Source organism: Adiantum capillus-veneris, chromosome 18 (assembly GCF_014529385.1).
Source record: "Adiantum capillus-veneris isolate H3 chromosome 18, ASM1452938v2, whole genome shotgun sequence".
Lineage (NCBI taxonomy): Eukaryota > Viridiplantae > Streptophyta > Polypodiopsida > Polypodiales > Pteridaceae > Adiantum > Adiantum capillus-veneris.
Window position 1 is genome coordinate 71,387,981 of NC_140948.1, and position 16,554 is coordinate 71,404,534.

Sequence of the window (16,554 nt, forward strand, 5' to 3'; positions counted from 1 at the left end):
CTGAGAGAGAGAGAGAGAGAGAGAGAGAGAGAGAGAGAGAGAGAGAGAGAGAGAGAGAGAGAGAGAGAGAGAGAGAGAGAGAGAGAGAGAGAGAGAGAGAGAGAGAGAGAGAGAGAGAGAGAGAGAGAGAGAGAGAGAGAGAGAGAGAGAGAGAGAGGTCTTATGCTGTCTTTGTGTGTGCTACGAAGCAGCCATTGCTGAGGTGACACCACCAATGAGCTAGCAACAACAAGGGTTACACACCAACGCCAAGCTTGCAAGTTTTTGGTTCCGCCGTGAGGCGAGCTCCCTCGAGCTTTGGAGTGAGCTATCTTGCAAACCATGTGTTTGTTTTGAGATTTATTCATATCAATAGAATCATGGCAAGAGGAGCTACACATTATGATCATGCATGCTGAGAATTGGTGACTTGTAATAGGCTGCATGTCTTCATACGCATTTGCTGCACCAAGTGGTTATGGGTGGGATATAAGGTCTGAGTCCATAGGGTAGTGACCTCTTGGTAAGTAGAGGATTCCCTATGAGTTTTGAGGCGATTTGAGGACATTTGATCTTGATTCTGATAACGTGAGCATCGTAGATTTTGCTATAGTCACAAGCACATGGGATGTTTGGATTTATTTCCTTGAGTAGTGATTGTCATTAGGTTGAGTAGGTATGTCATATCCACCTACTTGCTTCCACGCGCCTACGGATTGAGCTACGTCCTTAGCTGACCTTTGGTATGTTGGTTTAGTTCTCGCTATGATAGCATTTTCTTGCAGAAAATCCGCCAACATTGGCGCCACTGTTGGGGATGAGAGCCCTAGGTAGGTGACCTTAGAGTAGTCCTACGAGGTAGAAGTCCCCGTGGTTTTCCATAATGTTTTTATCTTATTTTAGGTAGGATATGGGAGTTGGGACTCTTGAGATCTTAGAGAGGTGCTAGGGAGCGTGTGACTTGCTTGGACTTTTTGTTATGAGTGATTTGTGAGGTGATAAAAGTGTTAGCTAGTCCATGTGAGGCAGTGAAGCATTTTTCTAATCATAAATGCAACACCCCATATGATGTGTATCGGAAGTTTTAGGAAGGACATGCTCATTATGATCTAGAGCTTTTCATCACAGAGTCATTGCTTGTTTGCATTTAAGACCCATAGAAGTTTGATTTTTAGGATAAAAATGTAACAAATAAGCCTTTGAGGATATTTGTGCATGATTGAATGATGCTGAGTATATAAGAAAGCATATGCGAGAGATTTGTTGAGGAACTTTGGAATTCTGTAACTTTGGACGTTATACGCGTATGATGTCCTGGGGGCTATCAGATGGCCAAGTTTGACAAAACTGCCTACACCACAGTGTTCAAAAGGGGTGTTTTACCCTAGGTGCACCTCGAGAATAGAGTTTTGACCAACATTTGGTGCTTGAAACACAAAAGGCAAGAAATAATAGAGTCAAATTGAGAAAATTGCTTTGTTTAAGCCTATGGGATATGCAAACTCTTGATAAGGCATACAATCAAGTAATGAAAATCTAGAAACCAGTTTGGATCAGCTCAGAGTGGAAAAGGCACAACAGACATCATACATGTATGATGTCTCAAGGACAAATCTGAAGGTGCAACTGATCAACTGACCTCAGGAGTAGATTTTACCTCATCCTTGCGCAGAAGACATCATATGCATATGATGTTTGAAGGACATTTTTAGAGACCATAGCTGGCATCAAGGCTTACTAGAGTGGTTAACACCACAAAGCAAGCCTAGAGGCCAAGTTTCATCCAATTTGAATCATCTATGACTTAGAAAATCTCCCAGAGAAGCTGAGAACAACTAAGACATAATTAGGGGTGATAGACCTACCAGGGGGTGTTTGAATCACAAAGCAACACTTGGGGTTAATAGAGATATCAAGGAGAGTCTAAACTTGAAGTTTGGGTCAGTTCTGAGCATAGAGACATCATACGCGTACTAAGTCTCCAAGAAGAGATAGGATCCAGATAGAGGTTTTAACCAGTCAAGAGTATTCCTTATGACCCTAGGATCCCATCTGTCTTTTTAGATCAATGCATAGAACTCACATAGGGAAGTAAGTCCTTATATGTAGTTGTTTGGTTGAGATTAACCCTCTAGTATACCGATCAACACTGTAGAGTACTAAAGTGGGAATCACTATTTTGACAAAGAATTGCAGAGTCGAAAGTTTTGTCTAGATAACCAAAACCAAGGATCCTGCAAGTTGGTGATCAATTTGGAGTGCAAAATACTTTACAACTTTGGAAAGCGGTTTGAAAGCAAATTAGAGCAAAGAGCAATAGCAAGAAGACTTCTAAGGTAAGAGATTTGGATTGAGAGTTGTCTGTGTGAAAGATTTGATGAATTTGAGATCTGATAGGTGTCTTCAAAGAGACTAGAGAGTGAGAGGAGACCAGGTTAGCTTAGTGTCAACAGAAGAGAGTGTAAACCAAACAAGATAGATCCGTTAGCACCAACCATAGAAGAGGGCAGTGATATTGATCTTCCAAAGAATGATATCAGTGGATGGCTAACCAACAACTTGGAGGCTTCCAACAACAAGGGACAATGGGAGGTAGCACCTCCCAAAAATCCTTAAACATACCAAAATACACGACAATCTTCATAAAGGGAACAAACACCCATGGAGCCCTAGTGTATGCGGATGTTCAAGGACATCAATGCATTTGTATTGAAGAACGACTAACTAAAGGATTAGCAGTAATTGTATGAAATCATGATGGTGATAGGTTCCACGATGAGGAGGGAAACCACTACCTCATTGTCAAAGACCCAGAAAATAACAATCTATACGGAGACAATGTAGCAAAAGGGAAGATGGTTATGGAGACCCAAGAACTACCTCCTAAGCCTCCTACATTCATGACAAGAGAGTAGTGAGAGTGGCTATAATTCATGAAAATATTGGGACTTACAAGCACGGGGAGGGGAGAGTCATCTCGTACTACCGTTTTATGGACCTCATGTGAAAAAATTAAGCAAGGACAAAGCCCTATACTTCTTTTCATATGATTCTGCAACTAGAACCCATATCATTTTTGTCGATAAATACGGAAAAGAATACAAGCCAATTTACCTAGAAGATGTAGGGAGAGTGATAATGCCAGAACTGTTGGCACATGTTTGTGAGGAGAAGCAAAAGCCCATAGAAACCCCTAGAAAATCTACAAATCTCTTCTTAGATGATTACAACACCACATCGCAATCAAACAGATAGCCATTGCCCAACCCTCAGAACTCACAAACCTCACCACCATCATTTCAAGCATGGCTCGAGTAGTTTGCAACACTTGACCTGAATACAAAAGGAGGTCGATATCACGCTATGTTAGGGTTAGAAGCACCACCAAAACCACCACTCTATCAATATGAGAGTAGAACAAGAATTTCAAATCCGACCAAGACTGAAGCACCACATTGATAACGAGAACGAGAAGAAAGGGTCTAAGCAGAGGAACAACCACTTGCTAGACCAATCAAGAATAATGGATTAGGAGAGCCCCTAGGTGAGGAACACACACCACATCCTAAGCTAGAAAGAACTCATAGAGGAGGAATGGAGGATCCTATGCTTAGATTTATGGATCATCAAAAGATCAGACCATCTCAAGTCCAAAAATGGATTAACAAGAAATATTCTAGAAACAAGGATCCAAGGGATCGCGTGGTAGTATTTGTGCGCATTATTAGACCTGAGGAAGTCGTAGACTTTCCCATGTGGTTCATAGGATTTGGGTTACCTCTAGATGAGGATGTCGCCACTTGGTTTGATTCCATTGAACATAGAGATTTCAAGTCAATGGAGGAGGTATTTGATGAGTTTATAGAGGAATTATCTCAAAGAGGGATAGCTCATAATACGGTCTCATAAATCTATAAGTTCAGGAAAAAGAAGGAGAATCTATAAAAAAGTAGGCTTACGACTGGAGAGATACGTAAAATTTTGCCATGTGAATACCTATGACTTGCACCATTACGCTAGCTGAGCTTCTCTGGTTATGACCAAATATGTGGGAAACATTCAAAAAATGCTTAGAAAATTCCCAAGGGAGAATAGGCCTTTTGGTTGGGGTTTACTAAGAGTGGTTTTGGTATACTTTTTGGTGCCGAGGTTGAAGTTTTAACACTCTTGGGATATAAATCTATAGAGGTGTTCCACTTTTCCTTTTTCCCAACAGTGTTTTGGTGCCCATCACCAAGAAATGCTTCAAGTTACCTTCAATCTTGACGTGTATACATAAAATTGCAGCCATGGTTAAGCTTAGTGATGCATTGATTACAATGAATGATGCAATGAAACAATTGAAGCTACGCATGTTAGAAGAGTTGGACATGCATTACATGAGGTTTCGCTCTCTAAAGCACAAGCTAGAGGTTCTTGAGGATATGGTTCTAGATGCAAAGGAAGAGAGGTTCTTGTTCATTGGTACACTTCCTGGATGTTTGGGCATTGAGATTACTTGCACTGACTTGTTGGGTGTGAGGAGCATTGTTGATTTCATGAAGCAAGGTAAATGGTCAGAAGATGTCAATCACTCTTCTACTTGTTCATCGATTTCACACAAAAGTTCTTCTGTCACTAGTGATGATTGTAGCAGTGATGAGGTTGAGGCAGATATAGAAGATAAGGCTTTTTCTCTTGATGATGTAGATTTTAATGAGAAGTTATGTGCAAGTAGTATTGTGAAAGAAAAAACCTTGGAGTGCATGTATGAAAAAGAGAGAAATGATATGGATGATCTGGTTCCATGTATGGATGCTCATAAAGATGAGGCCTTATCTAGGTCTATGTGCTTACATTATGTGCCTATAGATGCTCTTACTTTTGATACAAATGACTTGCATGTAGAGGTTATGGGTGACATTTTCTCTCCTCTTTCTCATGATTTGGCATGGTATCTTGATGACTTGCGGGCATGTGGGCCCATTTGGGATGCTGAGATTGATGTTTGTGATGTTGATGGTGCTATTGGTGGCATTGATTTCCTTGACAGTTATGATTTTCATTGTGAGCAAGAGGTTGGTTTGAGTGATGTGGATTGTGATGGTAGTCTTGATTGGGGCTTTGATGATACACAAGTTGAGATGGATGAGAAGATGCAAGTCCATGTGTGCCATGCATTGTCAAGGGTAAAAAAGCTTAGGGAAACCTCACATGCATGTGTGGATATTGAAGAGGATTGTAGCTTGGACAGTTGGGATAGCCATGATGACATGGATACAATGGATGTTTTTTCTTGGCCTAATGTGAGAGATACATCTCATGGTGGTGAGAATGCTGATCCATGGTCTTTTAATTTATATAACATGAGTGTTGATGGCTAGAGCTCATTAGTAATTGATGATTGCCCTTATGACTTTGAAGGATGCCATATGTGTGCACAATGAATGCAAGGGATAATACTTTTTCATTTGATCATGGTAAGGGTGTATGATTGTGATGTATTTGTACATAGTGTATCTGTGTACATAAGATTGTGCATAATCTACGGTTGAGCATGAATGCTCTAGCAGACTGGGGGTTTGGCAAACTATGTTGCGTGCATTTTGAGATCCCTATTTTTTGTAAAAGCTGTACATATGGGCTTGAGATAGACTTTCATTAGAGTGTTTGGAAATGTTATTTTGGGTTTTTTTTATTACTTTAGCAAGCACATGTACGTGCAGGGCAAGTCGCTAAGATAACGCCAGCTGTCAGGTTATTGTAAGTGCCCGTTAGTGAGTTTTTTGAAGTGAGACTTGTATATAACTAAAAATCTTGTAAAAACTTAAAAATGTTCAGCCAAACTTTTGAAATTTGCAGGTTTGGGGTCGTTTTGGCTTCTCTATGCTTTTTATTGCAATTTTTTGCTCTCACCGTGCCTTTCCTACGTGTAGTCATATCGTGACAGCTTTTTGTTTGTGTCTTTTTCACATAGCAGCGTGTAGAATAAAATTTGATCATCTTCAAATTTATTCCCAATCATTTTTAATATTCCTTCCAAGCTTTAAAGTGCCCCAATTGGAGTTTTTCTCTTTAAGTTACGACTAGTTCTCTGCACGGTCATGATATGGTAGCTTAGTGGCAAATTGTGTGTCGACAGATTGGGAGGGCATGTATCTATGAATTGTGAAATTGATGTTGAAGTTGTGGGTTTGTGATGTTCAATTGTGAAAGGGGAGGCCCTTGTCTTCAAATGCATTGGTTGGTGTGTGCTGTGAATCCGTGTTTTAATAGGGTTTTGCCCCTATGTGCTATGGTCCTTGGGTGGGAGTGTACTTGTAAATTTCCAAGGGAGCATAGGCCTTTTGGTTGGGGTTTTCTAAGAGTGGTTTTGGTATACTTTTTGATTCTGAGATTGAAGTTTTAACTCTTTTGGACTATAAAGCTATAGCGGTGTCCCACTTTTCCTTTTGCCCAACAACGTCAACAACACTATAAGGAAAAGAGAGCAAAGCATAGGGCTAAGAGAGAATCCGATGCCTAGAATAAGAGGCAAGACACAATTTTTGATATTTATAAAAGCTAAAGATTGTGTTAAAAGACAAAGTTTCAGGGAGACTCTCTAGAGCTCGAGATTCAAAGACACTACACATTATAAGAAACCTGAGAAAACAAACTCAAAAGTCTAAAAATGGAAGAAAACCCAAGGAAACGAAAGGACCAGGAATAGACAAGTTTGGAGAAATTAAGTGGACCAAAGTTGAGAGAAAGAAGAAATACTAAGAGCTTAAGAAAACTCTGAGGGAAGTGTGGACAACGGAAATAGAGAGTGGTGAAGGAGAGGGTGAGAAAAATGACGATAAGATTGGCATGCCTTCCCACTATGGAAAATTCACTATCTAGGACAGGAAGATAGTGATGACATAGCCCATACACGAGCAAAAGGAAAAGGAGGCATATGAGAAGCCAGATGATGTGAAAATGATAGACTTGGCAGAACCAAGAGAAGAGCCTAAGCCGGTCTATATAGCAATTGATCTGAGTCCTGAAAAAGAAGAGAAGCTCATAAGTCTCATAGAGTACAAGGATGTGTTTTCTTGGTCATATAAAGACCTAAAAGGAGTAGATCCAAGAATATTCCAACACACAATCCCATTGAAACTTGATGCAAAGCCTAGTCGACAAAAACCGTACATGTATAATGACATATTTGCTAAGCGCATCAAGGAAGAGATTGATAAACTGAAGGAAGCTGAGTTCATCTACGAGATAGAACACACCGATTGGGTATCTCCAATCATGGTAGTGCCTAAAAATAACGGTAAACTCCGAATGTGTGTCAATTTAAAGAAGGTTAATGCAGCCACAATAAGGGACAAATATCCCCTACCTATCACTGATCATGTTCTAGAACGAGTGGTAGGCAAGCGGGCATACTCCTTCTTAGATGGATTCTCTGGCTACAACCAATTTGCAATCGTGCCTGAAGATCAATATAAGATGGAATTTTCCACAGAGTGGGGTATATATGCACATAGGGTCATGCCGTTTGGATTGACTAATATCTCGGCAACATTCCTGAGATTAATGGCACATGCTTTTAAAGAATACTTGAGAATATTCTTTAAAATTTATATGGATGATTTATGTGCACACTCTCTATTGAGAGATGAACATACAAAACACCTCAAAAAAGAATTCAAGAAGTGCAGGATGTAGAGTATCTGCCTTAACCCAGAAAAGTGCATATCTATGGTTAGACAAGGCATAATCCTGGGACATATTGTCTCAAAAAACAGCATATCTACGGATTTGGATTAGATAAAAGTGATTGTAGAAATGCCTAGAACAAACATTGCAAAGTAGGTTAGTGCTTTATGGGACACTGTGGTTATTATAGAAGGTTTATACACAATGAATGCAGTCATTGCTCAACCCCTGTATAGACTGATAGTAGTCTTTGTATGGACGGGGTAATGTGAGGAGTCCTTTAAAAAGTTGAGGAGAGCACTTATATCCGCTCAACTATTAAAAGCACCAAATTGGGAAAAGCTTTGATGTTCATATTGATGCTTTGGCATTTTCTATAGGATGCATAAGGAGAAGGAAATATGGATTTCCTAGTCTGTTATGCAAGAAGACAACTTAACAATGCTGAAAAAAACTACACTACCACTGAGAGAGAAAGGCTAGGGATGATATATGCTGTTAAGAAATTTTGGCATTATCTCCTTGCACACCAGTTTGTGTTTTCACTGATCATCAAGCCCTCTTATGCCTTGTAAACAAACCATGCATTATTGAAAGAATTGTACGATATTGCTGGAGTTTGATTTTACAGTAGTGGTTAAAAAGAGGCAGACACATCTTTGAGCAGATCATCTCTCCAGATTTGAAATGGAGAGCTCCACAAGGGGTAGATGATGACATCCATGATGCATATCTTTTCAATGTTGAAATGGTACCAAGTGGTCTCAGGAGATAGTCAATTCATAATCCTATGGAGGAGAGTTCGATAGGACTGAGCAAGAATTTAAACAACAGACGATTTGGCAATCCAAGAATTTTCAATTAATTGGCGGACGTTTGTATCATTTAGGTTCAAAAAACATTTTACAATTATACATAATCTCGGAGGAGTTTGATTGCCATCTTTTAGAAGCGCATGTTTAGGATTTGGCATTTCATTGCTCACCAACAAGAACATATCAGCACTTGAAACCATTAGGAGTTTATTGGCCAATATGCACATTGATGTTCATGAGTATGTTACTAACTGTGCTACATGCAGATCTAAGCCACCAGTAGAATATGCAACACTATTTCAGGTAACAAATGCACCAGGATGGAGTCAATATATAAAGTATCTACGCTTAGAAAAGAAGGCAAAAGGAGTTTTTTAATAATCATGTCGTTCGAAAGAATTTAAAATAGGCGATTATGTCTTGGTTTATACATTAAAACAACATGCCAAGAAACTCAAAAAGTGAGGGACGGGACCCTTTGTGATCAAAGATCTATCAGTGAGTGGGACTATCAAGATTGCTGCAGTAGATGGTAAATAGATTTCCAATTAGATTAGTGGATGTAGGCCTAAAAAATATTATTTGCCACTAACCCAGGACATGCTTCAAAAAATACTTGAGGAAAATAAAAAAATCAAGAAAAATAGCGAATAGTCGAAGAAATTCAAGCGAAAGCAAAGGAACAAATGGAAAAGAGAAAGCTTCTACAACAAAGGCAACAACAAGGACTATTAGGAAATAGGGCGTAGCTAAGTAGATAATTGAGTAGTGTTCTTAATGGAGAGAGATAATTTTCACACACGAGAGATTATAGAGTAGAGAGAGAGAGAGAGAGAGAGAGAGAGAGAGAGAGAGAGAGAGAGAGAGAGAGAGAGAGAGAGAGAGAGAGAGAGAGTACACACAATATACGTGGTTCACCCAATGTGGGCTACGTCCACGAAAAGCAGCCACTCAATGGCTATAGTATTTCAAAACAAGAAGTAGATTACAAAGGCATTATACCCTTTTGGAGCTCCCACCTTGCTTTACTCTCACCACCTCACATCAACTTCACAATGCAGCACAATGCTTCACAATCCGTTTTTTTTGTGTAGAAGAGGCCTCCTTTTATAACCCGAAAAGATTTCCCTCTCTCATGAGAGGCAGCCCTGTGTAGCCGCCCTTGTGTTGACACATCCGACTTGGACTCTCCAATGCGCCCATGTGTGGCCGCCCTTGAGAAGACAAGTCCGCCTTTGAAATCGGCCACCGGTGATTGAATTCAACCACCGACCACCAGCCATTGACTTTTGACCACCGGCCATCGGCCATTGACTACCGTCCATAGGCCAACCAATCGGCCATGTTCCAACCACTTCTCGACCGCCGTCTGGCCATAAAATTTCGGCGAGAAGGAATATTCCATCGTGAAAATTTTGGTTTCCGGCGAGTGATTTTTCTTCACGCATGATGGCTTCTCCTCATAACGAGGGCCTTACAAATCTGCGTTTTTAACACAAAAAATTACAAGGGGTAAATCAGGCTCCATACTTAATAATCTCCCACTTGGAGACCGATCTCCAAACCAAAACTGTGATTGCTTTCCATCCTGGCTTCTTATTCTTGAATGCCGATTGAAGATGAGCAAACACTCAAATTCTCCTTATTCACCACCTTTGTAAACATGTCTGCAAGATTTTCACTTGTATGCACCTTTCCTAGCTTTAGCTGTCCCTCTTCCAAAAGTATGCGTATGAAGTGATATCTGAACTCAATGTGCTTTGTCCTTGAATGAAAGGTTGAGTTCTTTGCAAGATGGATAGCGCTTTGGCTATCAGTTTAAAAGACACAATTCTCTTGATTGAATCCAAGCTCTTCTTAGAATTTGTGAAGCCACATAATTTCTTTGCTTGCCTCTATCATTGCTACATACTTTGCTTCCGTGGTAGAAAGTGAGACCACTTTCCACAGCTTTGAAGCCCAGCTTATTGTTGTGCCTCCAATCATGAAGACATAGCCAATAGTGCTCCTTTCAGTATCTTTGTCACCTGCCATATCTACATCAGTATACCCTTGAATAACAATATCAGTTCCTCCAAAATACAAAGCATTTGTTGTTGTTCCTTTCATATACCTAAGTATCCACTTTACAGCTTGCCAATGCTCTTTACCTGGGTTGTCCTGAACCTACTTATAACTCCCACTGCATGTGAAATGTCTGGCCTTGTCCAGACCATAGCATACATAGGACAACCTATTGCTACATCATATGGAACTTTAGACATATAGGCTATCTCCTCTTGTGTCTTACTGCTTACTGACGTACTTACTGCTTCCACCCAAAGCTCAAGCGGTAGACCTACATGTAGCCGTATGCTTCGTGCTCGCTCCATGATTGTTTTGTTCATCCTTTTGGAAATGTCATTTTGTTGAGGTGTCCTTGGGGTTGTCCTTTGCCTCCGAATGCCATTGCTACCACAAAATCTTTCAAAAGCTTGGCTGCAATACTCACCTCCATTGTCAGAGTTGAGGCATTTAACCTTGGTACTTGTTTCATTCTCCACAAAGGCTTTCCATTTTTGAAATATGGAAAACACATCATATTTATTCTTCATTACATAAACCCATGTTTTCCTAGTTGCATCGTCTATGAATATTACATATAGTACAATGAGCCACCAAGTGATGGTGTACTTGCAGGACCCCAAACATCAGAATGAACTAACTCAAGTTTTTTTATTTTTTCTTTCATTTCTTGAATTTTGAAATTTTACCCTCTTTTGTTTACCATAAACAAAATCTTCACAGAACTCTAAGTCCACTTTTTTCAAACCTGATCAAAGCTTCTTTGATTGAAGAATTTGCATTCCTTTCGCACTCATATGCCCAAGCTAATAGTGCCACACCGCACTATCAGCTTCTATAGTCATTGCACAAGTTGAAGGTTGCGTGCTAACAGTACACAAGTAAAGTGTACCAACCTTTTCTCCTTCAAGATCTTTGAACGAATATTTCCAAAAGCAATGTTGTGACCTTCATCGTCCAATTGGCCTATAGAGATCAAATTTTTCCAAAGAGAAGGAACATGCCTAGCATCTTTTAGCTTCCATTATTTCCGTTTGCAGTTTTGACACAAAATGTACCTTTGCCGATAATTTCACAAGTTTCATCATCTCCCAAGTATACATACCAAAAATTACCTTTGGTGTAATCTTGGAAATATTTCTCGTGCGGTGTCGCATGGAATGAAGCCTCGGAATCTACTATCCAGGAATCAGACACATTGTCTAATAAGAGAACTAGAGCATCTTGCTCTACTTTACCTGCCACATTGGCCTCTGATTTTGGCTTGTTGTCTTGAGACTTCGACTCCATCTTCTTCTTGGACCAACAATCCTTCTTGACGTGGCCCTTCTTGCCGTAACTCCAACGTTCAAGAATTGAATTTGTGCGTGACTTGCTCCAACTTGAGCGATCATGACCCTTTGGTTTTTGAACCTCTCCTTAGGCCTTCCTCTTGTTTCCACTGACAGTGCAACACTTGATGATTCTCATGTGCTTCTCCTTTACATTTCATTGCTTAGGAGAATACCCACAACATCATCAAACTTAAGAGTATTTGTGCCAGAGATGGAATTACTTACATCCATCACAAGACTGTCCCAACTATTTGGTATAGACGATAGTATAAGGAGAGCTTGTACTTCGTCATCAAAATTGATTTTCACCAATCGAAGTGGACTTACGTTGGTTTTAAAGTCATTAGGTGTTTTGCAATTGAACCATTCTCTACCATCTCTAGATTGAACAAGCGCTTCATGAGAAATACCTTATTGGATGTCGATGGTTTCTTGTAGAGACCGTCAAGTGACTTCATCAAGTTCTCCATGGTCTTCATCTCCGAAACATTGAAGGCCACCGTTGACTCCAAGCTTAACCAGATTGTTCCCAGTGCCTTTTGATCAAGGACATCCATGCTTCATCTGCCATCATTGCTAGCTTCTTTGCAAGACCGCCTAGTGGCAAATAAAGGTCCTTCTCGTAGAGATAGTCTTCAATGTGCATCTTCCAGTGTTGGTAGTTCTTACCGTTGAAATTCTCAATCTTGAGCTTCCCTTCCTCTACCATTACTCCCACTCAATTCAAAGAATCCTTTTCTTGAGATACTTTAGCTACAAGCAAACCTTGCTTTGATACCAGTTTGTTAGGAAATAGGGCGTAGCTAAGTAGATAATTGAGTAGTTTAATTAATGGAGAGAGATAATTTTCACACACAAGAAATTATAGAGAGAGAGAGAGAGAGAGAGAGAGAGAGAGAGAGAGAGAGAGAGAGAGAGAGAGAGAGAGAGAGAGAGAGAGAGAGAGAGAGAGAGAGAGAGAGAGAGAGTATACATGATATACATGGTTCACCCAATGTGGGCTACATCCATGGGAAAACAACCACTCAATGACTTTAGTACTTCAAAACAAGAAGTAGATTACAAAGGTATTATACCCTTTTGGAGCTCCCACCTTGCTTCACTCTCACCACCTCACATCACCTTCACAATGTAGCACAATGCTTCACAATCCTTTTTTGTGTGTAGAAGAGGCCTCCTTTTATAGACCAAAAGGGCTACCCTCTCTCACGAGAGGCAGCTGTGTGTAGCCTCCCTTGTGTTGACAAGTTCGACTTGGACTCTCCAATGCACCCATGTGTGGCCACCCTTGAGAAGAAAAGTTCGCCTTTGAAATCGGCCACCGGCCATTGACTTTTGACCGTCGGCCATTGACTATCGTCCTTCGGCCAACCGATACTTTCCGATCGCCGTCCGGTCATAAAATTCCGGCGAAAAGGAATATTCTATCGTGAAAATTTTGATTTCCGGTGAGTGATTTTTCTTCACGCACGATGGCTTCTCCTCATAACTGGGGCCTTACAAATGTGCGTTTTTAACACAAAACATTACAAGGGGTAAATCAGGTTCCATACTTAACAAGGACCACCACTATGGATCAATGCAATCAAAGTAGCAGAATTTGATGAAGACGATATGATGGATCCAACAATCAAAGTCAAGGTTGGAAGTAATCAAGTGGAAACAATGTATGTCTAGATTCAGGAGCTCAAGGAAATCTTATTTCCCACAGCTTATACAAGTAGCTTGCACTTGAGGAACAACTCAAACCCACACAATAGGACACTCAAAGCTATTTGAAGCATTCAATCAGGGCAATGGGATGGATAATCATACTTGTGCAAATTAACCAATATGTCTATCCGCATAAGTTTTACGTGGTAGAAGATCAGCCAATCACAACATCCATTATTACTTGGTCAGTCATGGTAGAAAGTACAATGTACAAATTGATTGGAGCTCTGATAAAGTCAGCATTCAACATGCTAAGGAAAGCCAAGTGGTTCCATTTCTACCCAAGAAGTTGACACACCATCAGTGGTGAAGTCAAGAGATAAGGACAAACAACCCTTACAACGGTTCAACAATGGATACCAAAGAGCCATTCAAAGGAGATAACTTTTGCATATATCCTACCCAAGGTAGTGGAGGCCAACCAAGAGAAAATGCCAGTGAATACGTCAGGGAAACCCACAAAGCAAAGGTAGCTGTCATAGCCCGCAACAACATAAAAGTAGGTATGGATCAAGAAGGATGAAACAAAGTTTGGGTAGACCATGCTCAAAGCTACCTCTGCACCGACATATGGTAAACAAAACTCCCTTCATTACAAACACGTATGATCCCATTGAAACCAAAGCCACGATAACCAAAACAAAATGTGAAGTAGTTTTGGTTACCTAAGAGCCTATGGCAAGCTCAAAAGAGTCAGCCTCAGCTTGGATTCTTAAAGAAAAGACCAAGCATATGAAATATTCGGTCTTTGGATTCAAACAAGTGTGAAACCACACGACGCAAGACGGACTAGCATTTCAAGAGCATCCAATGTCAATTAAACAAAGAGTAGCACAATTAGAATGTTCATTATTTCACCGCTCTAATACAGGTAATTCCAAACTAGGAAACCTCAACATTGAATGCCATTAAGCATCTTGCTTATACCCTACTCTCACAAAACATTATTTTTTCCATGCATTGACTTAGTATGCATATATGGCTACACTACTAAGCCTGCATTAGCACAATGTTGATACCCATGCACCACACATACCCTAGGGAAATACACCATGATACATGAGGACTCCAACTAGGAGGAGGGGAAGCATTGTCAATGCGAACCCACAAGAAGTATAAAAGAGTGCAAAAAAGGGCATTGTTTTATATGTTTTTGGGGTTTTATGTTTGATTGAACTTTTTTTTTTGGTGAACCCAAGTTTTTAGACCCTTATCTAACATGATTCTATAGATATATGAGGATAAACACAAAAATGAGCCTGTAGGTGTGTATATATATGTAAAAATAGTAATTTTTAGGCCAAAAAGTTGATAAAACGAAGCAATCCGGCCAAAAATATTACAAAAAAATGTATTTATTGGTTTAATAGTATATTTAATATTTACTTTGATTTATTGGTATTTTTCAAAATTGATTTGCTATTTTTCTTTTATTTTTGTAATTTTTAAGTTGCAATTTTTAAGAAAAAGACAAAAGAAATGGAGAATCAATTGAGATGGTGACAGAATGAAAAAACAAAAATACAAGGGTGGTTAGCAATTCAAGGGAAACATATGGTGAAGTCGGGGTGCAATTATGAGAATGTTGCAAAAAGTCCAATCCGATTGATTTTTGAAGGAAATGACAAAATTTCCAAAAAATTGGGCAAATGGAGTCCGAATTGATAAATTTTCAAAGTGTGTTTTGCAAAAAAATAGGAGCACATGTCAAATTTTATGACAAGTGATTCGGGGAGCCCCAATATACGATATTTTGACCGCACTTATTAGCTGATTTTCACTATTCACACTTAGAGAGAGCTAGAGAGACCTAGAGCGTGCGGGACTTCTACAACTCTGTATGATGCCCACGACACACCGATCAATACCATATATGAGAGGTAGGTGCATTACCTTGTGCTCTTCATGGTCATTGCTAACTTCAACGCTAAAACTAACAGAAGTGGCTAGGTAGCATAGGCGGGTAGAGAGCGACATGGTACCGTAACTTGATAACACTAATCCGATAGCTACAAGACTTGATTGGGGGTTGACCCTGGACTAGAAGACCATGCTTAAACCCTTCTTAGGTAGCTTAGGCGGGTAGAGAGCAACATGGTACCATAACTTGATAACACTAATCCAATAGCTACAAGACTTGATTGGGGGTTGATCCTAAACTAGAAGACCATGCTTAAACCCTTCCATACAAGTCTAGGTCAAGAAATAGAAACCCTAACTTCTCGAGCCTTGCAGAAGTCAATTTGGAACAAGTTGTCCAAATGGCATGAAACTTCATGGGTAGGTTTCTCTCAAGGTTGTCTACAAGCCATGTAACTTCCTCCATAATCAATCCACAAAAAGTGGGCCAAAATGTTGATCTATGCTTCGGATACGCAAAGCGTCATTTGGCTCTCGCGACTAGATGGAGTGTCTGTTTTCCACCAAAATTCATGAGAAAAATTGACATACCATCGACAATCAAGACTTGTGGTCAAACATCAAGAAAAGTTTCCGCCGGCCATCACCCAACTAAAAGACACTTTCAGAGTGACGAATCATCATAAAGGACTTTCCATGAGACCAGAGGCGACACCGACAGTATGGAAGGGTGCCCCACAACATCTACAAGCTTAGGTGATCAAGCTCAATTCAGATTATCGCGTAAAGTCATCTCCAAGAGTAGAAATTGACCTCAAAGTCAAAAGTACCAAACATGGAGTTTCTAAGCTAAACTTATGAATTTCAAAGTTGAATTGGAGCTGAAAGGGCTTAGGGCACTAGCACAAATCTTTCCATGCATAGAAACCACAATTTTGCATCACAAACATCATACGCTATGGTGTCTAACCTATTAAATAGAGGTTTTGTCTGCATTTTGATTATCCATACTTCAATATCATATCATATATAGCCTCTACACCAACTTTGAGCTTGAATGGACATGTTTTGGTCATTATGCACCTCATTTCACAGATTCAAGTGCCAGAAACACGTTT